Source organism: Monodon monoceros, unplaced genomic scaffold, assembly GCF_005190385.1.
Source record: "Monodon monoceros isolate NGI ecotype Baffin Bay Population unplaced genomic scaffold, NGI_Narwhal_1 Super_Scaffold_2, whole genome shotgun sequence".
Classification (NCBI taxonomy): domain Eukaryota; kingdom Metazoa; phylum Chordata; class Mammalia; order Artiodactyla; family Monodontidae; genus Monodon; species Monodon monoceros.
The window spans coordinates 51055694-51080893 of record NW_021703776.1 but is presented as its reverse complement, the minus strand read 5'-3'; the positions used below and the strand labels follow the sequence as shown (position 1 = coordinate 51080893).

General features: G+C 37.8%; 1 protein-coding gene across 3 annotated transcripts in view; it reads left to right on the top strand.

The window, feature by feature from the left end:
- Positions 1–25200, top strand: part of CDK14 (cyclin dependent kinase 14) — a 609384-nt gene that overhangs the window by 121729 nt on the left and 462455 nt on the right. The gene's annotated exons all lie outside the window — the stretch shown is intronic.

The window sequence follows — 25200 nt, the reverse complement described above, 5'->3', positions numbered from 1 at the left end:
TTTTACTTTCAAAAGTCTTTGCCATTGTGATTGCTAATTAGATATGTATATATGTATTTTACATTTTCTTTTCTTTGGATGCTCTTGGAGTCTTTTGTATATTATTATTTCTGGTATGGTACAATTTCATAGTAATTTTCCTTATCATAGGTCTCTTTTTGTTTCATCTGTTCTGCTGAACACTTGGTGAGCTCTTTGAATCTGGAGACATATAATAACATTTGGTTCTGGGATGAATCTGGAGACTTCTGGGAATTTTTTGGTTTTATTACTTTGCTAATCACCTCTCTTCAATATTCCCTATAATTTCTTTCCCTTTCTTTTTAAAGAAATAAAATTATTTATTTATCTGTTTATTTATTTATGGGTGTGTTGGGTCTTCGCTGCTGCGCGAGGGCTTTCTCTAGTTTTGGTGAGTCTACTCTTCGTTGCAGGGCGCCGGCTTCTCGTTGCGGTAGCTTCTCTTGTTGCAGAGCACGGGCTCTAGGTGCACGGGCTTCAGTAGTTGTGGCTCTTGGGCTCCAGAGCACAGGCTCAGTAGTTGTGGTGCACGGGCTTAGCTGCTCCGCGGCATGTGGGATCTCCCTGGACCAGGGCTCGAACTCATGTCTCCTGCTTTGGCAGGCGGATTCTTAACCACTGCACCACCAGGGAAGTCTCAGGTGTTTTTTAAGAGTGAGTCCTGACATGACTAGCGCCCCTCTTTTTGCGTACAGGTTATTGGCAGGTCATTTTGGCTGGTGATGAAGTGGTAAGCAAGGTGCTTCATCAGGGGACTCTTAAATGTCAGTATGTAAAGACTGTTTTTTCTTAGAAAGATTTAATTTTTCTAGAGGAGACTCTTTCAACCTCTTAGATGGGGAAGTTGGGCCCTATGTGTTGAAGCAGATCAAGGGAGTTGATCTGAGAGTTCTAGTGTTTTTCCATTTGCAAATTTTCACTCAGTCCCTCTTTGTTCAATGCTGATTCTCAGTCCTCTCTCACTTGATGATAACTCTGATCTTCAAGCCTGTAAAGGTTATTTTCTCCAGAGAATAAGCTGGCTGCATTGACTAAGGGTGGAGGCCTGGGGGTTTCATGTGCTCCATAGGGAGACTTTACCCAGCCCTCCTGCTTATACTTCTGCTCCTCACTCTGTCTTTGGTTAACCTGGCCTGTCCGTGTTTTGTGTGTGAATTGGCTCACATCTCACTGGTATCCCCCTGACAGGCACTTGACCAGCAGCTTTCTAAGCTCTGACAAACCTGTAATTGTTTCTCCGGCATTTTTGAATGTTTCTGACTTTCTCTTTGTCCTGGTGGGTGTACATACTTTCTCTTCCTTTACTGGCGTGTATTTTGAGAGGGAGAGAAGACAGAAGGTCTGGGTGGTTAATCTGCCATGTTTTATCACATGTCCTACTCAGCTATTAAAATTTTCATTTTATCTTGGTATATTCTAAGTATTTTACTATCTACCTTAAAAGTCATTTCTGGAATACAGCTGGGTACAGAATGCTTTAAAAGCTCCTTTTAAAGGATAGTGCTGTGAGCGGGTATGAAACTTCAAGATGCAACAGAACACAGAATTGAGAGTTCCATGAAACCTTAAGATAGTGATATATAGTGAACAGAATTTAGTATAATTAAAGACAACCTTTGTAGTTTTAGTTGTCTGAAGTATGTTATCACCATTCCTTCTACCCAGGCTATCTTAGGAAAAAAAAAAAAAAAAAAGGGAAAAAATGCCAAAGAATAATAGAGTATGCCTCTCAGGCATATTTTGTTTCCATTGCTCTCTCTCTTTCCCTGCTTTGTGAGTACTTTAGAGATGTGGGAATTTTGACAAATAGCAGTGTGATTTTTTTGCTGACCACTATAATTTTTTCTATTACTAAAAATAGATTGTAAAATAAAAAGAATTCAGGTTTTGTAGTTTCTAGGTCTGATCTGTATGTATTTTTATTTTTGACAGAACTATTCCATGAAAGTTCACAGTGATGAATTATGACCCTGTTAATTTTCAGAGATAAATTTAATCTTTGGTGTCATGTGACTTAAATTTAGGTAGGCAAGTGAAATTGTACAAGAACTATTTTATATTTGTGTTTTCTCAAATAGGGTAGCTGAGGTTATCTACTTATATGGAGTCTAATAATAAATAGACCAAATCCTCCTTATATTTGTTTTCTATACATTATGTAGATTTAGTACATTTTTGTATACGTCTCCTAAACAGGGAGTAATGCATTTATTTAAGAGCAGTTTCCTTGCTGGAGTGTATTTCTTATAATGATATATAGATGTAAAACATTTTATTTGAAGGTTAATTAGCTTTTGAGCACATTGTAATTGGATTTTCCATCTCACTGTATAGTGCATTGGCGAAAGCTCAGTATTTGGCCAGAGGTATTTTTAGTTTTATTTATATGTAATAAATACATATATAGTGTTACCAAAGTTCAAGGCATTATTCTAAGTTCTTTACAAAGATCAACTAATTTAATTGTTACAACAGTTGTCTGAAGTTGGTACTGTTATTATCTCCATTTTCTGGTTAGGAAATCTCAGAGAGGTGAAGGAACTGGTTGGAAGTCACACAGCTGGTAAACGAGCGTCATGATGTGAACCCAGGCAGTCTAGTTCCTGAGTCCATGGTCTTGACCACTATGAAATAAAATAGTAACTCATACCAGAATGATCACTCTGTGTCAACATAAAGCTGTTACAGCTCCCCTTCAAGTCTTTATTTGAACCATGATATTCATTAAAGAACTTGTGGAGTAACCGTAAGATTCCAAGTAAAGTAAAAGTCTACCAAAAGAAAACAAAGCAAAACAAAAAAACTCCAAACCTATTGACTGTCTTGGTGCTAGTACAACAAAAATGACAAAGAACCATGTCAAACTTTACATTTAATGAACCTGAAAAAGGAGAGCATGAACCTGTCTAAACTATTTATATCTATAAAGCCTCTCTGGAGGTAGGAGGGGTATAGAGCAGGTACTACTCAGCAGTTCTACTGTGATTTCAGCTAGTACTCATGGAGACAGGACTCCTTCTTAGTAATTATTGAGACCCTTTGGATATCTTAAAAGCAGACAGAACCAAATCTGGTTTGGTAGTAACCTGGCAGATTTTATTATCCCTCCATAGGCAATGAACCACACAGAAGGCAGGAGGTGTGACACCTTAAATATCTCAAAGGTATTTATTGTTGACCAAAACCTAATGGGTTCCTTCAGCACAGGGTTACCCTCTGCTCTCTGTGTAACCATCCGCATTGTCTGACTAGGAGAGAATGGATTGAAGAGCACATTTTTCAGAAGTGATAAAAGAAACTTTCATGCCTTCAACTTAGAATATTTTTATTTTCTCTTTGTGAGGTCCTAATATGTGCACATAGGCATTAGAGTTTGATAGCATGATGGTGGATCCTTCCCGCGTTTGTAGGGCTGCAGTAAATATCAGGATTACTCAGATCTTGTATCAACCTGGAGAAAACTAAAAAGCATTCTAGGCAATGAGGGAATGCAGATTATCTGGTTCCTGCGTTAGAAGATAAGAGTATGTTGGATTGAAGACTCTCCACAATTTAATCCCAGAGCAGCTATAGCTACAAGTTCACAGGGCTCAGACAGAATTACAGAATACCCCTGTTTGTGTCTAAAGCCAGCATGGCGCCCACTATGTGCTGTGTTAAGGAGAGACTAACATGATCATGAAAGATCGCACCATCAAGATACTCATAGGAAAGAACAGAATATGAAAAATAGTATGAGATTAAGTGTTTTACAATAAAAACTAGGTATGTTTAGGTAAATAATACTTTCCAGTTACCCACAAATTCAGAATCCTGGGAGGTTTGGAGTATAAGGAACGATTTGGCCTGCAGGCTTTGGCATCAGCCAACTCAGGCTTGAATCCTGGCTCCACCACTTAATGTGACCTTGGACATGCTGCTCGACCCCTCTAAGCTTCATTTTTCTCATCTGTTAAATGGGGAGAATAATAGTATAGACCTCCTAGGATGTCAGTATGATTAAATGAGATGATATGGATAAGCATTTAGTACAATGACTGACACATTGAAACACAGTACATTTTAGTGATAATAGTATTAGCTGCAGTCAGCAGCAGCAGCAGCAGCAACATCTCCCTGTCCTTCACATACTCACCCTGTTGATTTCATTTGCAAGTGTTTCTCAATTTTCTTTTCTCCCCTGTCACCTCAGTCTTAGTTTTCATCTCTCACCTATACTTCTGCAGTAATGTCTTGTCTGGCTTCAGTGACTCATTCCATACCTCTGAAATCCATCCTCAAAATTCTAGCTAGTAATCACTTTAAAACTCAAATGTGACATTGCCCCTCACTGCTAAATCCCTTTCAGTGTTTTTTATAGCCTTCAAGATAAAGGTGATCTTTCTCCTAGTTGCAGGAGAGTCTCTCCTTAGGTTTAAGCCCCAGGTGGTTATTTTCAGCTATTACAGACTGCCATTCACAGTCTTGGAGAAAGGGAAAAAGGGTTCTGCTTCCTTGCTACATTTTAGATCATAAAGTCAACCACTGAGCACTCCTCATTGCTACGTTTTCCAGTCTTATGAAGGAGAGATAATGATCTTGATACCTCCTCCCTGCTCATGGTCATACAGCTCTTTAGCCAAGTCAGTAAGCATTTATGGACTATTGGCCATGAATTTCACAAATTAGACTAGACTTGTTCTTTCTGAATCTCAGTCTGATGCCCCTTTCATTTAAATAAATTTTGAATTTACTTTGGGTTGGAAATTTTATTGAAATGTTATACCACGTACAGTTTATGTACTAGTTATTTTTATCTTATTTTGACTCCACCAGCATTTCTATATATCTCCTTTGACAATATAGGAAATTTGGGATGAAGGCTGGTAATCAGAATTGGCTTCCCAGCAGTATATGGGTCTCCCTTGAGATCAGGAGGGGTTCCTACATTCATAGGATTATTTTATATTTTCTTTGTTTCACTTGTGTGAACTCTAAAGTTATAGATCTGATATCTTTGTAGACACAAACCCAAGTTCCATTTTCTACCTTATATAATAGCACTGACTTGCATTTTTCATCATATTTTGCATAGAGGTCACTGCACTGTTATGATGTGAAAGAAAAACTGCTTTAAATTCAAGGCCTTTTTTCTATCAAGTTAAAAAAAATTCTCCCCAGAGAGAAGCATTTTGCCAGCAGGGTTCTACAGCTTGTGGGGTGTACTAGGAAAGGGTTCATGAAAATGTGAAGCACGTGAAGGAAAGAATAGTTCATTTAGCCTGTGTGTGAAAAGCCAGATTTCTTTTTCATGCTATTATAGGAAGTATTTCAGATTTTGTACATGTTTGCTTTTTTCCATTTTGAAATGGTTGCTCTGTGTCCTCTTGCCAAAGGTATTTAAAATGTGATGACTTCTGAGGAATGTAAATATTAAGGTTGATGTCTAAAGGTCATTTTTAAAATTTAAAACGTCTATGCCGCTCCTTCATACTTAAATATTTATGGAACAGAAGTTGTATAAGTTATATAAACTGGTGGTGAGTCCTGGAATAGACCCTCGTCTGTGATGCCCACATAGAGTTGGAGGAAACGGGCCAAGATTAACACCTACTCTGTGAGTGTTCCCAGCTGGTGACAGACATCTTTAGGGGTTTCCCCATTCTCCTGTAATTTGAATCTTTGTAATGAATAGCTATGCAGAGCCGTACACTCATGGTTGTATTGTTGGGAACTTCCAGAAAAGGCTTATTAAGAAAGTGGATGGGGAAGGCAGACATTGAGCTAGTTTGCGCTACGGCGTAACTGTGGTGTGTTACTTCTTTGTCCCTAGACTCAATTCAGTGAATGTCCTAGGCACACATGAAGAAGTCCCAGTGAGAGAATATCCACTTGCTCATGGACTTTGGGTCCTGTCTTTGTTTATTCTTCCTAATGATTCCCTTTCTAGATCCTCTCTGACTTGGTATTAATCATAAACCTGCTTACTAAGCAAAGAAAAGATATTTAAGCTGGCTCTGATACCGTACATTGTTCATTTAGCTAAGTTATTTTGCTTCCTTGAATATTAAAGTTCTTTTGCTTCTTGAACATTTAAATCAAGGTGCTGTTTTAATCTAAAAAAAACCAGGACTTTTTATATGCCTTTGTCTAGACCAACTGAGCTCTCTTTTACTTTATTTATTTAATTAATTTATTTATTTTGCGGTACGCGGGCCTCTCACTGTTGTGGCCTCTCCCGCTGCGGAGCACAGGCTCCGGACATGCAGTCTCAGCGGCCATGGCTCACGGTCCCAGCCACTCCGCGGCACGTGGGATCCTCCCGGACCGGGGCACGAACCCGTGTCCCCTGCATCGGCAGGCGGACTCTCAACCACTGCGCCACCAGGAAAGCCCTCTTTTACTTTAATCTGGAGTTTTGTATTGGATAAAGTTTAGACTGTTTTGTTATCTGAATGATCAGATGCCAGTTTTTCACTAATTAAAAAAAGCCTTAACTGAATTTTCTTGTTGAATACCCAATATAGTATTAACATTTAGTGTTGTGAGTTAACTGATTCACTGTGCATACATGAGGCTCTGTGTGCGTTAATTAAAGACTGTCATGTAAGTGTTCTTGAATTAGAGAGCTAATTGATTTAAAGTTGAAAATATTCAAATAGGAACGTGTTGAGAAAATGTTTCATTAGGAAAATTAGTTAAAGGCTTGTGATCAAGAAACTATGAATACCTTTTAGGTATGAAAAGAGGTTAAATAATTATTTAAGACTTACGTGGCATGTCTTATTTCTGTGTAGACCTCGAGCAGCAAAATTGCTACCTCAACTAAGAACAGACATGGTTATGTGGGTCATATAAAACTATGTGACCAGAGTAATTTTTTTCAGATGAAATTCTAATTGCTGTTTCCCTGCTTAATGACTCTCTATTGCCTACAAGATAACACTCAAAACTCAGGCCAGCACATAAGACCCTTCATGATTGCCCTTTGTCTGCTTTCAGCCTTATTCCAAGCCTCATCTTTCACCTACCTTGCTTTCTTCTCCCCCAACTTACCCCGGATTTCCTGTAGGGCACTACTTATCTTCCCATAAATATGTTATAATATTTCCTACCTTATTTGTTGCACCCATGCTCTTCTTTCTGTCTAAAAATCCCCTCGCTATCATTATGAGGCTCTAAAAATATAACTTGAAAATATTTAATGGCTCCTTTTGGCATTATACTGTATGTATTAAAGTAATAAATAATTGAAATATATATTCTCTACCCCAGTAAGAAATGAGTAAGAGTATAGAAATGATTCATTCATGTATTCATTCAACAAATATTTTTTGAGCACCTACTATTTGCCAGGCATTGTTCTTGGCCCTGGACATTTAAGAGTGAGCAAATAGAGAAATCCCTGTCACCATGGAACTTTTACTTTAGTGCGGATGAGAAGCAGATAATAAACACCTATAATATAATGGTCAGGCAGAAGTGCAAGGAATATAAACCAAAGAAAGCAAGGCAAGGGGAAAGAGCAACATGGAGGGGAGTGTTGGTAAAATGGTCAGGGAAGGTACTTCTGCGGTGATGTTTGAGTGCAGATATGTAAGAAGGGAGGGAGTAAACTTTGGGAGTATCTGGAGGAAGAGTGCAGGTCTAGAGGGGCTTAATGTTCTTAAGAAACAAGAAGGAGCATAGATACGGAAAACAAGGGGACTGGTGAGAAAGATAGCACCTTGCTGGTCATGGTTAGAGTGTAGCATTTTATTCTAAGTCAGAAACTGAGGTTTTTGGCAAGGCAGTGGTATTTTCAAAAACTGATTGCTGTGTGTAGATTGGGGCAGGGGAAAGAGTAGGAGAGTAGCAGCAGAAATACAAGTTAAGAAGCTGTTGTGATCATCCAGAGGTACATTGTGGCTTGGACTAGGAGGAAAGCAGTGGAGGTGCTGTGAACTGGTTGGATTTGGAATATGTTCTGAAAGTAGACCCAAGAGAACTGGCCATTGGATTGGATGTAGGATATAGGACAGAGCAATCAAGGATTCTCAAGGTTTGGACTAGAGACATCATCGAGTGTGTTAATGGTAGAGCCTAAAGGAGAATGGTGGGGGGAGGAGCAGGGTTGGGAAGGTATGAAATCAGGAATTTGGTTTTGGACTTGTCAAGTTTGAGATTCTTATCAGATATCTGTAAGGAATTGTCAGTGCATTGATAAGTAGTTGGATATATGAGTCTGAGGATGAAGGAAAGGTAGGGCCTGGAGGTATAACTTTGGGAACCCTCAGTGCATTGATGGCATTCAAACCATTTGAGACATAACTTTTGAATCACCTAAGGAAGGAGTATAGACAGAGATGAAAAGAGGTCCAAGGTCCCATTCCTGGGACAACTCCATCTTTAGAAGTTGGGAAGAGAAGCCTCTAGCAAAGGAGACTGAGAAGGCAGAGCCAGTGAGGTAGGAAGAAAACTAGCCTTGGAGCCTAAGTGAAGAGTCCAGGGATGGAGGGGGGTGGTCAGGTGTGTCAGTTGCTGCTGAGAGATCCAGGGAAGTGCTCATGGAATTGGCAGAGTGAGGCCGTTGCTGACCATTGGTGGAGTGAGAGGACAGAGGCCCGATTAAAATAAGTTTAAGAATGAAATGATTGTTGCATTTACTTTCAGTGTCAAAAACCATTGCCAATACTGATGTGTGGTAACTGTTTTGCCTTATACACACACACACACACACACACATTCTGTTATAAACCTAAAATTAATAAAATGTCATATGTCAATTATATCTCAATTTAAAAAACAAACAAACAAAAAAAGAATGACAGTGAGAAGAGGCCGTGGAGCCAATTAGGATTAACTACTCTTTTTGGGGAATTTTGGTGTAAGGGGAACAGAGAAGTGAAAGGGGGAGGGGTTCAGAGATCAAGGGAGATTTAAGGTAGAAGATAACTTTGGGAATAATTACAATTTCATTCCCTCACCTCTTCTTTTGTTAAAGAACAAGAAGACATGCATAGCTGAAGCACTCCTTAGCTTTAATATTTACAGTCCCTATAAACATGACAAAAATTGTCATGGAAAGAGGGAGAGCTTTTTACGTTCTCTATGGTGTTAAAATCTATAATAAAGTATCAGATTTCAGGGCTTTCTTCTGTAACTTTTCAGATGTCAGATGGTATCTTTGAACTGGTATAAAGCTCAACTGCCCTGTGTGAGATTTTCTGTGAGCCAGAAGTAATTTCAGAATAAAAATTTTAGGACTTCTATGTGTGAAACAAAATTGGTGGCAGTTATAGTAATATTCTAGTTCTTTTAGAATACCTACATGGATTAAAAGAATCAAACATTTTCCCAATAAAAAGAAGTGTTGGATGGATGTGCCAATTGTTAAAAAAAAAATTGAGAAGTACTTAAATGCTTGAAGAAAATTATCTGATACATGCTACTTGATATTTGTTCTGATAGGAAGGGTTAGTTTTAGTTAAAATTAATTGCCCCCACACTTATACGCTTATCTCACATTTTCGGTGTTGGGGGGTGGATCTCTTGGAGAAGAGGTCTTCTTCGGAATCACTGTGGTGCTGGTATTTTCACCTGTACTTGCATATACTGTTCTACCACTAATTGCTTTTTACTAGTGTTTATATTTTCATTTTAATTTCATGCTAATTGAAATGATAGCACAATATTGAATTCTACCTATAAATTTCTTACCTACTATTTATTTATTTATTTACATCTTTATTGGAGTATAATTGCTTTACAATGGTGTGTTAGTTTCTGCTTTATAACAAAGTGAACCAGTTATACATATACATATGTTCCCATATCTCTTCCGTCTTGCGTCTCCCTCCCTCCCACCCTCCCTATCCCACCCCTCTAGGTGGTCACAAAGCACTGAGCTGATCTCCCTGTGCTATGTGGCTGCTTCCCACTAGCTCTCCATTTTACTATTAAAATACAGTTTCTTAGTTGTACTATCTTATGCTACTTTAGTGCACATAGAAGGAAAATACTTTCGCAAGTGTGAGAAAGAGCAGAATGGTGGTGGGTTCCTCTGACTGAGATTTAAAACATGTGGGTAGACTCTGCTTCTACATAGATATTATCATGGATGATTTCCCAGACTTTTATAAGAAAGGCAATTATTTGTGTATATTTTGAAAGCTGATGCCTCAGAATTTTATTCCTTCTTTGATCAGATGGAACATTTTGTTTAGTACAGTCTCAGAAGACAGAGTCCTGCTTCCTGATTGGCATCAGTTATCTTAAAACACCCCCAATTTTTTTTGAAATGTGCACCTTCCAATTTAGTACTGTTTATTTGAAAAGTTACCTGGTTGCTACTGGCAAAATTGATTCTTGATGGGGTTTTTTGTTTGTTTGTTTGTTTTTTTAAAATCTTCTCTTGTCCAGTTTTGGATAGCAGCCAGGTGTGGATACATCATGTGGCTGATTATCCTGTTAGTAAATGTAAACTTCTCCTTTAGCATTCGCTGCTTCATAATTTCTCTTGTGTGTCCCGAAGGTAAAATCTTATGTTATCGTTCTAACTTGTTCAATAAACTTTACTTTATTTAATTTTTAACGTCTTTATTGGATATAATTGCTTTACAAAGTTGTGTTAGTTTCTGCTGTATAACAAAGTGAATCAGCTATACGTAGACATATATCCCCATACGCCCTCTGCGTTTTGTCTCCCTTCCACCCTCCCTATCCCACCCCTCTAGGTGATCACAAAGCACAGAGCTGATCTCCCTGTGCCATGCAGCTGCTTCCCACTAGCTATTTTACATTTGGTAGTGTATATATGTCAGTGCTACTCCTTCACTTGGTCCCAGCTTCCCCTTCCCCCTCCCCATGTCCTCAAGTCCATCCTCTACCTCTGAGTCTTTATTCCTGTCCTGCTGCTAGGTTCTTCAGAACCTTTTCTTTTTTAGATTCCATATATATATGTTAGCATACGGTATTTGTTTTTCTCTTTCTGACTTACTTCACTCTGTATGACAGACTCTAGGTCCATCCGCCTCACTACAAATAACTCAGTTTCGTTTCTTTTTATGGCTGAGTTATATTCCATTGCATATATGTGCCACATCTTCTTTATCCATTCATCTGTCGATGGACACTTAGGTTGCTTCCATGTCCTGGCTATTGTAAATAGTGCTGCAGTAAACATTGTGGTACATTTCTGGTTTTGAATTATAGTTTTCTCAGGGTATATTCCCAGTAATGGGATTGCTGGGTCATATGGTAGTTCTATTTTTAGCTTTTTAAGGAACCTCCGTACTGTTCTCCATAGTGGCTGTATCAATTTACATTCCCACCAACAGTGTCAGAAGATTTCCTTTTCTCCACACCCTTTCCAGCATTTATCGTTTGTAGATTTTTTGATGATGGCCATTCTGACTGGTGTGAGGTGATACCTCATTGTAGTTTTGATTTGCATTTCTCTAATGATTAGTGATGTTGAGCATCCTTTCATATGTTTGTTGGCAGTCTGTATATCTTCTTTGGAGAAATGTCTGTTTAGGTTTTCTGCCCATTTTTGGATGGGGTTGTTCGTTTTTTTAATGTTGAGCTGCATGAGCTGCTTGTACATTTTGGTGATTACTCCTTTGTCAGTTGCTTCGTTTGCAAATATTTTCTCCCATTCTGAGGATTGTCTTTTCATCTCGTTTATGGTTTCCTTTGCTGTGCAAAAGCCTTCTAAGTTTCATTAGGTCCCGTTTGTTTATTTTAGTTTTTATTTCCATTTCTCTAGCAGGTGGGTCAAAAAGGATCTTGCTGTGATTTATGTCATAGAGTGTTCTGCCTGTGTTTTTCTCTAAGAGTTTTATAGTGTCTGGCCTTACATTTAGGTCTTTAATCCATTTTGAGTTTATTTTTGTATACAGAGTTAGAGAGTGTTCTAATTTCATTCTTTTACATGTAGCTGTCCAGTTTTCCCAGCACCACTTTTTGAAGAGGCTGTCTTTTCTCCATTGTATATTCTTGCCTCCTTTATCAAAGATAAGGTGACCATATGTGCATGGGTTTAACTCTGGGCTTTCTATCCTGTTCCATTGATCTGTCTTTCTGTTTTTGTGTCAGTACCATACTGTCTTGATTACTGTAGCTTTGTAGTATAGTCTGAAGTCTGGGAGCCTGAGTCCTCCAGCTCCGTTTTTCTTTTTCAAGATTGCTTTGGCTATTTGGGGTCTTTTGTCTTTCCACACAAATTTTGAAATTTTTTGTTCTAGTTCTGTGAAAAATGCCATTGGTAGTTTGATAGAGATTCCACTGAGTCTGTAGATTGCTTTCGGTAGTATGGTCATTTTCACAGTGTTGATTCTTCCAGTCCTATAACATGGTATATCTCTCCATCTGTTTGTATCATCTTTAATCTCTTTATCGATGTCTTATAGTTTTCTGCATACAGGTCTTTTGTCTCCTTAAGTAGGTTTATTCCTAGGTATTTTATTCTTTTTGTTGCAGTGGTAAATGGGAGTGTTTCCTTAATTTCTCTTTCAGATTTTTCATCATTAGTGTATAGGAATGCAAGAGATTTCTGTGCATTAATTTTGTATCCTGCTACTTTACCAAATTCATTGATTAGCTCTAGTAGTTTTCTGGTAGCATCTTTAGGATTCTCTATGTATAGTATCATGTCATCTGCAAGCAGTGACAGTTTTATTTCTTCTTTTCTGATTTCGATTCCTTTTATTTCCTTTTCTTCTCTGATGGCTGTGGCTAAAACTTCTAAAGCTATGTTGAATAATAATGGTGAGAGTGGGCAGCCTTGTTTTGTTCCTGATCTTAGTGGAAATGGTTTCAGTTTTGGCTGTGAGTTTGTCAAATATGGCCTCTATTATGTTGAGGTAAGTTCCCTCTATGCCTACTTTCTGGATGGTTTTTATCATAAATGGGTGTTGAATTTTGTTTTTTCTGCATCTATTGAGATGATCCTATGTTTTTTCTCCTTCAGTTTGTTAATATGGTTTATCACATCGATTGATTTGCGTATATTGAAGAATCCTTGTATTCCTGAGATAAACCCCACTTGATCATGGTGTATAATCCTTTTAATGTGCTGTTGGGCTCTGTTTGCTAGGGTTTTGTTGAGAAGTTTTGCATATATGTTCATCAGTGATGTTGGCCTGTAGTTTTCTTTTTTTGTGACATCTTTGTCTGCTTTTGGTATCAGGATGATGGTGGCCTAGTAGAATGAGTTTGGCAGTGTTCCTCCCTCTGCTATATTTTGGAAGAGTTTGAGAAGGAGTTTGATAGAATTCGCCTGTGAAACCATCTGGAGATTTTTAATCACAGTTTCAATTTCAGTGCTTGTGATTGGTCTGTTTATATTTTTGATTTCTTCCTGGTTCAGTTTTGGAAGGTTGTGCTTTTCTAAGAATTTGTCCGTTTCTTCCAGGTTGTCCATTTTATTGGGATATAGTTGCTTGTATTAATCTCTCATGAGTCTTTGTATTTCTGCAGTGTAAGTTGTTACTTCTCCTTTTTCATTTCTAATTCTATTGATTTGAGTCCTCTCCCTTTTTTTCTTGATGAGTCTGGCTAATGGTTTATCAATTTTGTTTATCTTCTCAAAGAACTAGCTTTTAGTTTTATTGATCTTTGATATTGTTTTCTTCATTTCTTTTTCATTTATTTCTGATCTGATCTTTATGATTTCTTTCCTTCTGCTAACTTTGGGGTTTTTTTGTTCTTTCTCTAATTGCTTTAGGTGTAAGGTTAGGTTTTTTATTTGAGATGTTTCTTGTTTCTTGAGGTAGGATCGTATTGCTTTAAACTTCCCTCTTAGAACTGCTTTTGCTGCATCCTATAGGTTTTGGGTCGTTGTGTTTTCATTGTCATTTGTTTCTAGGTATTTTTTGATTTCCTCTTTGATTTCTTCAGTGATCTGTTGCTTATTTAGTAGTGTAGTGTTTAGCGTCCATGTGTCTGTAATTTTTGCAGATTTTTTCCTGTAACTGATATCTAGTCTCATAGTGTTGTAGTTGGAAAAGATACTTGATACGATTTCTATTTTCTTAAATTTGCCAAGGCTTGATTTGTGACCCAAGAAATGATCTATCCTGGAGAATGTTCCATGAACCCTTGAGAAGAAACTGTATTCTGTTTTTTTTTGGATGGAATGTCCTATAAGTATCAATTAAGTCCATCTTGTTTAATGTATCGTGAAAGCTTGTGTTTCCTTATTTATTTTCATTTTGGATGATCTGTCCATTGGTGAAAGTGGGGTGTTAAAGTCCCCTACTATGATTGTGTTACTGTCGATTTCCCCTTTTATGGCTGTTAGTATTTGCCTTATGTATGGAGGTGCTCCCATGTTGGGTGCATAAATATTTACAATTGTTATATCTTCTTCTTAGATTAATCCTTTGATCATTATGTAGTGTCCTTCTTTGTCTCTTCTGTTAGTCTTTATTTTAACGTCTGTTTTGTCTGATATGAGAATTGCTACTCCAGTTTCTTTTGATTTCCATTTGCATGGAATATCTTTTTCCATCCCCTCACTTTCAGTCTGTATCTGTCCCTAGGTGTGAAGTGGGTCTCTTGTAGACAGCATATATACGGGTCTTGTTTTTGTATCCATTCAGCCAGTCTATGTCTTTTGGCTAGAGCTTTTAATCCATTTACATTTAAGGTAGTTATCGATATGTATGTTCCTATTACCATTTTCTTAATTGTTTTGGGTTTGTTATTGTAGGTCTTTTCCTTCTCTTGTGTTTCCTGCCTAGAGAAGTTCCTTTCGCATTTTTTGTAAAGGTGCTTTGGTGATGCTGAATTGTTTTATGTTTTGCTTGTCTGTAAAGGTTTTAATTTCTTTGTCAAATCTGAATGAGATCCTTGCTGGGTAGAGTAATCTTGGTTGTAGATTTTTCCCTTTCATCACTTTAAATATGTGCTGCCACTCCCTTCTGGCTTGCAGAGTTTCTGCTGAGAGATCCGCTGTTAACCTTATGGGGATTCCCTTGTATGTTATTTGTTGCTTTTCTCTTGCTGCTTTTAATATTTTTTCCTTGTATTTATTTTTTGATAGTTGATTAATATGTGTCTTGGCATGTTTTTCCCTGCATTTATCCTGTATGGGGCTCTCTGTGCTTCCTGGAGTTGATTGAGTAGTTCCTTTGCCATGTTAGGGAAGTTTTCTAATATAATCTCTTCAAATATTTTCTCAGACACTTTCTTTTTCTCTTCTTCTTCTGGGACCCCGTACTTTGAATGTTGGTGTGTTTAATGTTGTCCCAGATGTCTCTGAGACTGTCCTCAATTCTTTTCATTCTTTTTTCTTTATTCTGCTCTGCGATAGTTATTTCCATTCTTTTATCTTCCAGGTCACTTATCCGTTTTTCTGCCTCAGTTATTCTGCTATTGATTCCTTCTAAAGAATTTGTAATTTCATTTATTGTGTTGTTCATCAGTGTTTGTTCGCTCTTTAGTTCTTCTAGGTCCTTGTTAAACATTTCTTGTATTTCCTCCATTCTATTTCCAAGGTTTGGAACTTTACTATCGTTACTCTGAATTCTTTTTCAGGTAGACTGCCTATTTCCTCTTCATTTGTTTGGCCTGGTGGGGTTTTACATTGCTCCTTCATCTGCTGCATATTTCTCTGTCTTCTCATTTTGCTTAACGTACTGTGTTTGTGGTCTCTTCTTTGCAGGCTGCATGTTCGCAGTTCCTGTTGTTTTTGGTGTCTGCACCCAGTGGGTGAGGTTGGTTCAGTGGCTTGTGCAGGCTTCTTTGTGGAGGGGACTGGTGCCTGTGTTCTGGTGGGTGGGGTGGATCTTGTCTTTCTGGTGGGCACGGCCTCAGTTGGTTGAGTGTTTTGGGGTGTCTGTGAAGTTATTATGACTTTAGATAACCTCTCTGCTAATGGGTGGGATTGTGTTCCTGTCTTGCTAGTTGTTTGGCATAGGGTGTCCAGCACTGGAGCTTGCTGGCTGTTGGTTGTAGCAGGGTCTTAGCATTGAGATGGAGATCTCTGGGAGATCTCTTGCCAATTGATATTATGTGGGCCTGGGAGGTCTCTGGTGGATCAGTGTCCTGAACTTGTCTCTCCCACCTCAGAGGCTCAGGCCTGACACCAGATTGGAGCAGTAAGACCCTGTTAGCCACACAGCTGCTAGTGTTGGACGGGCTCCTGCAGAGGTGGGGGGTGGCTACGGCTCACCATGGGGACAAGGACACTTGTTCAATAAACTTTATGTTGAAAGTGTCAGTATGTAACCATGGGCTTTCTGTTCTGATTTGATTCTTTAGAGGCATCTTTGTAGTTACAATGGAGAAATATGATAGATAGTGAGAAAGAGAAGAAAATTGATAGAGATAGATACATAGGTAGATAGGGAATGAACTAAACATTCTCAATAAAACTCATAAAGAACTGTAAATACATAGCTCCTTTTACTTTAGCCAAAGGAAGTATCAAGAAAGGCTGTAGGGTAGTACCTATAGCTGTTAAAAAAAAGTGTTTGAATAAGTGGTTGAATTTCATGGAATGGTGCAAAAGCACAGTATAATCCACAACAGAAATAGAAGTACTGGAGAAGAATCAATAGGAACTGATGGACCTAAGAAGTGAATGAGCAAATGAGCCTAACAGCCCACAGCTGATACAGAATGAAATGCCCAGGTTGATCTGAACCAAGAGAACCAAGACCAGTACCAGACCTCAGGCAGTGTCAGAGCCCCAGGATAAAGGATTGTCTGTGATGCCTAAAGGCTTAGTACCTGGTCCCTCTAAATATACGTTATCCTTATCACTGGGTTGTAAAAGCCTTTGTTTTACTGGACACTATTCTCAGCAGTTTGTAAACGAGTTAGCCTCACAACCACCCTCTAAAGTATACAAACTATTATCATCCGCATAAGTTTCTTGCCCAAGACCTGGTTTGTCTGCTTCTTGAGCTCATGTTCTCCATGTAGCTGTTCTGCAGCTTATGTTGAAATTATGTCTGTTTATATGGTTTCATCTATGATGCTGTCTCTTTTGACCTTATTAAACCTGTTTTATCTCTCAGGGGTCTGAATTAAAGGGCCTGTGGTTGATATGAGAGGAAATATTTGAACCGGGGTGGATAGCCACCTGGTTGTCGTTCCTTAAAGTCAGGTTGTCCTGCCGATGCCGTAGTTACTCTGTGCCCATAGAAGGAACTAATTGTGATGGGGTCAGTCAAGAAGTATGAACTGAATTATTATTTTTTAAAAACTTTTATATGGATTGAGTCTTCCTTGAATGATTAGGAGAAACAGTGACTATTGAGGGAGTCAGGTGCTTCAGGGGAGGATTGATAAAACTAAGTTGATCGATTTGGCCTTTGTGTTTCAATAAGTAAAACCCCACCTTCCCTAAACTAGAATCAATATTGGAGAGAGGAATGATAAGTAAAGATGATCTCTCAGTTCCCTGTGACTTGCTGTTGCAACACTTCTCAAAGCTCAGTTTTCCTTAAGCAATATGAAGAAAGAGTTTGGTTGTCTGTGTCCAGGGTAACTAGGAAAAAACACATCTTTGAACCGTATGGGCAGGCAGTGTACATGGAGTCCCTGGAGTCCATCCAAATAATCTTCCACCAGAGGGTAGAAAAGAACCATGGTTCATGAGGGTTCAAATCATGGAAATTGTTCAACTCTTCTAGGCTGTGCTCCTACAATATTACAAAGGTTCTTTGTTAAATTATCAAATTACATCCAAATATCGATAACAGTTATTATGCTACGAGTGGTCTTTGCTGGTCTTTGGATATACATTTCCCCCCAACATCTTACCTATTGAATTCTTTGTGACTCTAGTATTCAGAATTTGATTATCTAAAATGAAAGTCTTCCAGTTTTGCTTGATCCATCATTCAGAGCCTCCCTCTTTGAGGTCTCTCTCATTCTGAACTCCCATAGTATTTTACTTCTTCTTTGGCAATTACTTCTTGTATTGTATTTATTTGTGTAAGCACCTGTGAGAGTATCAGTTGTGTCTCATTCATCTTGATATCCCCCATAATACTTAATATCAAGTTCAATAAATGGTTGGTAAATGAACTGAACATGAAAAAAAATCCTTTGGTAATGAAATACAGAAAATGTAGTTTACTTTATGTCTTCTTAGCAGTTTCTTTACATATTCCATCAGTCCCTGGTGTACTTTTGTGGCTTTTTCCAAAATCCCCTTGCTGTTAGTTCTTTAATTTTTAATTAAAGAACTCTTTCCCTCATGGCCAGAAATCTTTAAAGCCAGTGTTGGTGTAACAAACTGATTTCCCTCTCATAATTCCTATGACATTTCTTGGCTACTTATGGGTGCCATCAATTTATAAGTGGTATCTACAAGGCCAAGTCAGTTTATTTCCCTCTAGGTGCTATGCCTAAAATTTGAATACATGCTATCATAGCAACTTGGATGCCAGATTAAAGTAATTGGTCCAAGCATTCAGGCATCCTACAGGTGCAGATAACTGATTAATAGGTCATGCCCCATGACTTATGGCAGTTATATAAATTCCCCTGTAAATTATAAGAATAAATAAATAATTTTAATATATGATAATTTAGTAAAAATTTATAGAATATTATATATAGTAGGTTTGTGAGGTAGCTTTGTGAAACCTTTAACTACTAGTAAACCCTCCTTTCCTGCCATCATATAAGTCAAAATCAACCTTAAATCCTCTTTTCTTAGATTTTAAAACAACACATCTATTGTTACTTAGCTCTAGCTCTGACATTAGTGCTTCACAGTAGCTCTGCATCCTTTTGTACATGTATTTTCACGTGTACCAACACTAGCACTCTGGGTTACAAATAACTGAAAATCAACTTGAAGTCACTAAGAAAAAAATGGAATTTATTGGGAGGGTAATGTGACAGAATAGAAATAGGAACTTGACAGCCACGCTTTAGAAAGTCAGGTAACCAGGCAGTTGGTCCTCAAGGGCTAGGACCAGGGATCCCATGTTATCTGTGCTGTCTTTCTTATCCTCATCTTTACTCTTAGTACTTGGTAGTTCAGGATCCCTGTCCAGTTTCTCTACAGAGCTAGAGACACTTGCTTCTAAGCTGGTGTTTTCTCTGTTTTGCCACCATCAGGGGTGCAGAGGTGGGGTGCAATTCTGGTTGGAAAAGTCCCAGGGAATGACTGGCCTACGTTGGATCCCTTTTCTGCTCCTAGACAGGGCTCAGCCCTCCCTAGACTGTGGTGGATGGCATCAGGGCAGGAGTCATTCCAGGCAAAGAGAAAAGATGTGCTGACCATTCAGAACAATTGGTGCTACTTCTTTTTAGAAATAGGAACCTATCTTATTTTAATAACCACTCAAGAAAAACATTTCACTAGGAGTAGTGGAAAGGATTCAAGCAATATTTGCGTGCTGCTGTTGTCACTGTTTTACTGGATACAAAATGAGTGTAGGGGGAAGTTAAAGCCTTTCAGAGTTGTTAATATCCCTGTTACTTATGCATTTTTGCAGCAAACCTCATCCTCTGTTGCACCAGTGAGATTGGACTGGTTATATGGTCTCATGATGATTCTTCCTTAGACAAATGATCACTTTGGTTTGCTTTCTCTTCTTTGAGGGTGGTGTCCATGTGGTTTCAGAATTATCTAAACTATAGCTGTATTGGCTTGAAATGGCAAATACTAAGACATTTTCTACAGGAAAGTTATTTAGATTACATAGGAGCACATATTTTCATTTTAATTGTGAGTTTCTTCAGTTGGTTATCTTTTCATTGTCATGAGTGTTTATTGTTGAATGTACAGCATTGTTATCCATTCTTTCCCATGGTCCAGCATCCTATTTCATTTTATTTCTTAAGTGTGTAGATGAGACAAAGGGAGCAAATTATTTAATGAATACCTTTTGTTTTAATACTTTAAAGTACTTACTAGATCAGTGGTAGGGTATTTCTAGATTTAAAAATGTAAAACATAATTTAAAAAAAGTATTCATTAAAGTTATTTCTGTATGTCTATTTGGCAAGCTCTTTTAAGAAAATTTTCTTCCTTTTGGGATTTTTCTGATTTTCTAACCAAGTGAAATTTTAGAAAGCTGGGATAAAGTCCCTAAAATAATAAAGCTGACTTATAACCCTGAACTAGAAAACTTGTTCTCTTCTTTTTATGGTTAACTAAAAAACTTGGAGAAGTTAAAAAAAAAAAAGAGACTTAGCTCCTTAAGAAGCTTCAGATAATCATGGATTTGTAGTCTCTGTCCTTAGTGGAATCTTGGCATCATGAAGAGAGAAAACCCTCACATCTTTTCTCAGTGCCTTTGCCTTTCTTCTTGCTGCTACCTGAGGATTTTGTGTCAGCCTCTGAAATCTTGTAATTTAATTCACATTTGTCAGAACATATACGTTGTACATGTTTGGAACTCTCTGATACTGTCCTTTTGTGAACGCGGTCATAATAAAATCTCTTTTACATCTGGGTTCCTCTGCTCCATTTCACACCACATCAAAATCCTGTTATGTTTCTGCTTGTGTGTTAATAGAAAAAACTATAGTGGGCCATGTAAATGCCCATGCTTTTTATATATCACCTTAATAATTATTGAGTACATAAATGTGTATGTATATGTATGTAGAAGCCATGTAATATATGTTTTAGTGCAAATACAAGTCTTATGTGACAGGGATTGGAAAAGGAGAAGCAAAGACTGAGATGCAAACAGGTTGTTACCCAGGGTAATTCAGGACACACAACCAGGAAACACAACATACAGGAAGGAGGAAAATTGTTCCCTAAAAAGAATTAGGCTGAAACCTTGAATAGAAACAGAACTGTGAACAGATATCCGATTTTTGGAATATAGGCAAAAATAAGGCCTATCTTTTAATTATTGTAACCTGCATCTATCTGTTTCTGTTCTTAGATTCATGATTCTCAACCTTCCATGCCACTTTTTAACAAACACAATCTAAAGCTCCCCTTCTCTATTTTTGGACTTTTAATTTCCAACCTAGAGTGAAGTTCATAACTGAACTGTCTTCACCTGGACATGTTTTCTGTAGTTCACAGGGATCAGCACAGGATTTATCTCTAGCCAAGAAACATTTATAGTGCATCTATTGTATGCAGGACCCAATATCAGCCCTGTAGGGAATGCAGAGATGAAGAGGATATGGCCTGTGTGGGTGTGTTTGTAAGGATTTTTTTTTTTTTAATTAGTGCTCTGGAAGCATGGGTTTTGAATGGTCTGCCCTCAGTCTTATTTTCCCAGTAAATTACCTTGCTTTCAGGGTGCAATTTAATAGAATGCAGCGTTTCTCAGGAACAAATATATTGGTTGATAGAATTATTCATATTTACTGATAAAATTAGTTCATTTTTTTCCCTCCAGAATCTAGAAAACACTGAAAATTGTGTAGTGTTAAGAAGAAAATCCCAAAGTTTCCATGAAATGCCATGAATGACATGTGGATGTTTTTGGTATGTGGTTAAGAAATGGCTTTTAAACATGCAATTCAAACTCCTCCAGAATTTCACAGTGTTTTGAGAAATTTGTTTTTTAATTGAAGTATAGTTGATATACAATGTTGTGTTAGTTTCAGGTGTACAGCAAAGTGATTCAGTTATACATACATACATATCGATTTTTTTCAGATTCTTTTCCTTTATAGGTTATTACAAAATATTGAGTATAGTTCCCCGTGACATGCAGTAGGTCCTTGTTGGTTATCTATTTTATATATAATAGTGTATATATGTTAATCCCAAACTCCTAATTTATCCCTCCCCATCTTCCCCTTTGGTAACCATAAGTTTGTTTTCTATGTCTGTGGGTCTGTTTCTGTTTTGTATGTAAGTTCACTTGTATCATTTTTTTTTTCAGATTCCACACTAGCAGTATCATATGATATTTGTCTTTGTCTGACTTACTTCACTTAGTATGATCATCTTGAGGTCCATCAGTGTTACTGCAAATGCATTATTTCATTCTTTTTTACAGCTGAGTAGTATTCCATTGTGTGTGTGTGTATATATATATATATATGTATGTATGTATGTATGTATATCACATCTTCTTTATCCATTCATCTGTTGATGGACGTTTAGGTTGCTCCCATGTCTTGGCTATTGTAAATAGTGCTGTAGTGAACATTGGGGTGCATGTGTCTTTTCAAATTATGTTTTTCTCTGGATATATGCCCAGGAGTGGGATTGCAGGATCATATGGTAGCTCTGTTTTTAGTTTTTTAAAGGAAGCTCCAAACTGTTTTCTATAGTGGCTCTACCAATTTATATTGCCACCAACAATGTAGTAGGGTTCCTTTTTCTCTGCACCCCCTCCAACATTTATTATTTGTAGACTCTTTGATGTTGGCCATTTTGACTGGTGTGAGGTGATACCTCATTGTAGTTTTGATTTGCATTTCTCTAATAATTAGCGATGTTGAGCATCTTTTCATGTGCCTTTTGGCCATCCATATGTCTTCTTTGGAGAAATGTCTGTTTAGATCTTCTGCCCATGTTTTGATTGGGTTGTTTGGTTTTTTTTTTGATACTGAGTTGTATGAGCTGTTGTATATTTTGGAGATTAATCCCTTGTCAGTCACATCATTTGAGAAAGCATTTTAAGTGAATAACATTTCTCTGAATATATGGGAATATAAGTAATGACTGACACCAGCTGAGAAAAATTAAGTCAAAATTTTTAGGGCTTATTAAAAAATTAGGGTTTAGGTTTACTAAAACATTATGAATATTTAAAAATCAATCATAATGTAAACATTTCACTGTAAAAGTTTACAATCAGAAGAAATTGCTAGGGTTACATGGAACTATTATAATTTGAAATTGAACCTCTTGGGGAAATTTCAATCTTTTCTCTATCACTTTCCAAAATAAAATAAAATATATTCCCTCCTTTAGACTTAAAGATTTAATGAAATTAATTCATAATGTAGGTGACTTATTGTATTAAATGTATATGTATAAAGTAGCCTTTTCTCTTACCCCTTTCCTAACCTTTGAAAAGTTTTCTTATTTAACGTTTTCTTGTCTTTTTTCAGTTAAAAAAAAAAGAGCCCTTCTCTGTCCCTTTTTCCAAGTACTTTTTCTCCAGGTTTAGTTTTCTTTGGCCCCATCTGTCTGTGAAGGTCAGACATCTGGCAGCCTCATATGTCTGAGATAGCTCCATGTAGGATGATAGGAAACAAAGGGTTTCTGCACAGATGAGAAGTACCACAAAGCCTGTATGGTAAAGCCGTGGTCATTGGGTGCCTAGGCTAGTATTTCTCCACTCAGGAGAAAGTTCCTAGTTCTGCTTTGAACCCACCATTTGACTCAGACCTTTATTCACACAGCCTTCTAATCAGTCTATTTATCTAGGACGCCCAGGACAGGGGTGGTTGAAGAAGCTGTGGCAAGACTGAGAGGGTGTGGTGGTGTTAGAAGGAAGTGGCACATCTACAGCCATAAGAAGGAAAGACTGAAGGCAAAGAGAGGCTGGACCATCACAATGAAGCGGTGGAACTCACATATGTTGGTTATTGAGATTAGGAGACAGTGGTCCTGTATACCCGCCTTTAGACCCTCATGGTTGTCACTGGTATTCGTAATTGACTCCATCATCAATTGAAGATTAGATGTTGTTTATTATAAGCCATTTAAAATGTCAGAGAAGTGCATAATACTTTTTAGAATTAAAAAAAATTATAAAAGCAGGCATTTCAAGGGATCAAATTTTGTTTACTTGCAAAAATGACCGAAGTAGATGTTAGTATCTAGTATTTTTGTCAGTTTCTTTCCCATCTTCTTCTCTATATCCACTGAGATGATGTTTTTACAAAAGACTTTTTGTCTCTTCTCTTTGAAGATGGACCCCTTATTTTAATCTCTACTATTGTTCTTCTGTGGTGTGGTTTTATATACATCTCAATGTCCCCTAATAAAGATATTCTTTTCTTTTTTAATTAATTTATTTATTTTCAGCTGCGTTGGGTCTTTGTTGCCGTGCACGGGCTTCCTCTAGTTTCAGAGTGGCGGCTACTCTTCTTTGTGGTGTGCGGGCTTCTCATTGTGGTGGCTTCTCTTGTTGCGGAGCACGGGCTCTAGGCGCACGGGCTTCAGTAGTTGTGGCACTCAGCCTCAGTAGTTGTGGCTCTTGGGCTCTAGAGCACAGGCTCAGTAGTTGTGGCACACAGGCCTAGTTGCTCCGTGGCATGTGGGATCTTCCCGAACCAGGGCTCGAACCCATATGCCCTGCATTGGCAGGCGGATTCTCAGCCACTGTGCCACCAGGGAAGCCCAAGATATTCTTAATAGCAGTAGGTGGCAAAGCTTCTAAGACATGAACATAGTGATTATTTCCCACAGCTTCACCCTCAGCCTCTATCTTTACTTCTGTCCTATGGTCAAACTTCTTGTATAATTCTATACATTTGTCGACACTGTTTTTTCCTCACACATTCTTTTCACACATTTCTCAAGCTCCCCATCCATTTCCACTCTACAGGAGCCCACAGAATTTGTTTGAACTACTATCATCAGCAGATCCTCCTAATATTTATGTATATAACAAGTACTGAGGGCTGAGCTTTTGTGTTGCAGAAAAAAATAAAGTTCAGTATCTTCCCAGTGGCATTCAAAAGGATGAAAGTGAAGATGGTTTGGAAATAGGGGATGTGGGAGATGATTCCCTTAAACCAATTACGATGTGAAAGGAAAGCGCTTTTCCTTGAGATTTCTGATTATAAGTGTGCACCTAGTCCTGGGAGCTAAATGAATATTTGACACCGTAGTTACCTCTTCTTGTACTTAATTTCTTAATTAAATGAATATCTATGAGGTCATATTTCATGCCTGACTTTTTTGATTTCTTGCCTAATGTATTTTTCAGTTGTATCCTTATGTCTTAATCTAATTTGTGCCCTTTTGTGATTCTGTTCTCTAAGGATAGGAAATAACTTTAAGCAAGGATGAATTGTAGATCAACCACTCTCCTGTAGGGGCCGCTATGAGAGTAGCAATTTGGCATCCTTCCTTGCCACTCAGCACCGTGTGGTATGACTTGACACAATTAGTCTAAGGATTGTGAGTTCTGGTTTGTGTTGATATTTTACTTTTGAGGGTGATATGAGCTCTAACTCCATCAAGAATTCTGCAGGCTCATAACTATGTATTTTATCACTTTGGTTCCGTAAATGCTACACCTGTGCATTTTTTTTTTTTTTAACCTCACGTGTTTGGCGCATGGTTATTTTAGAGTTCTCATC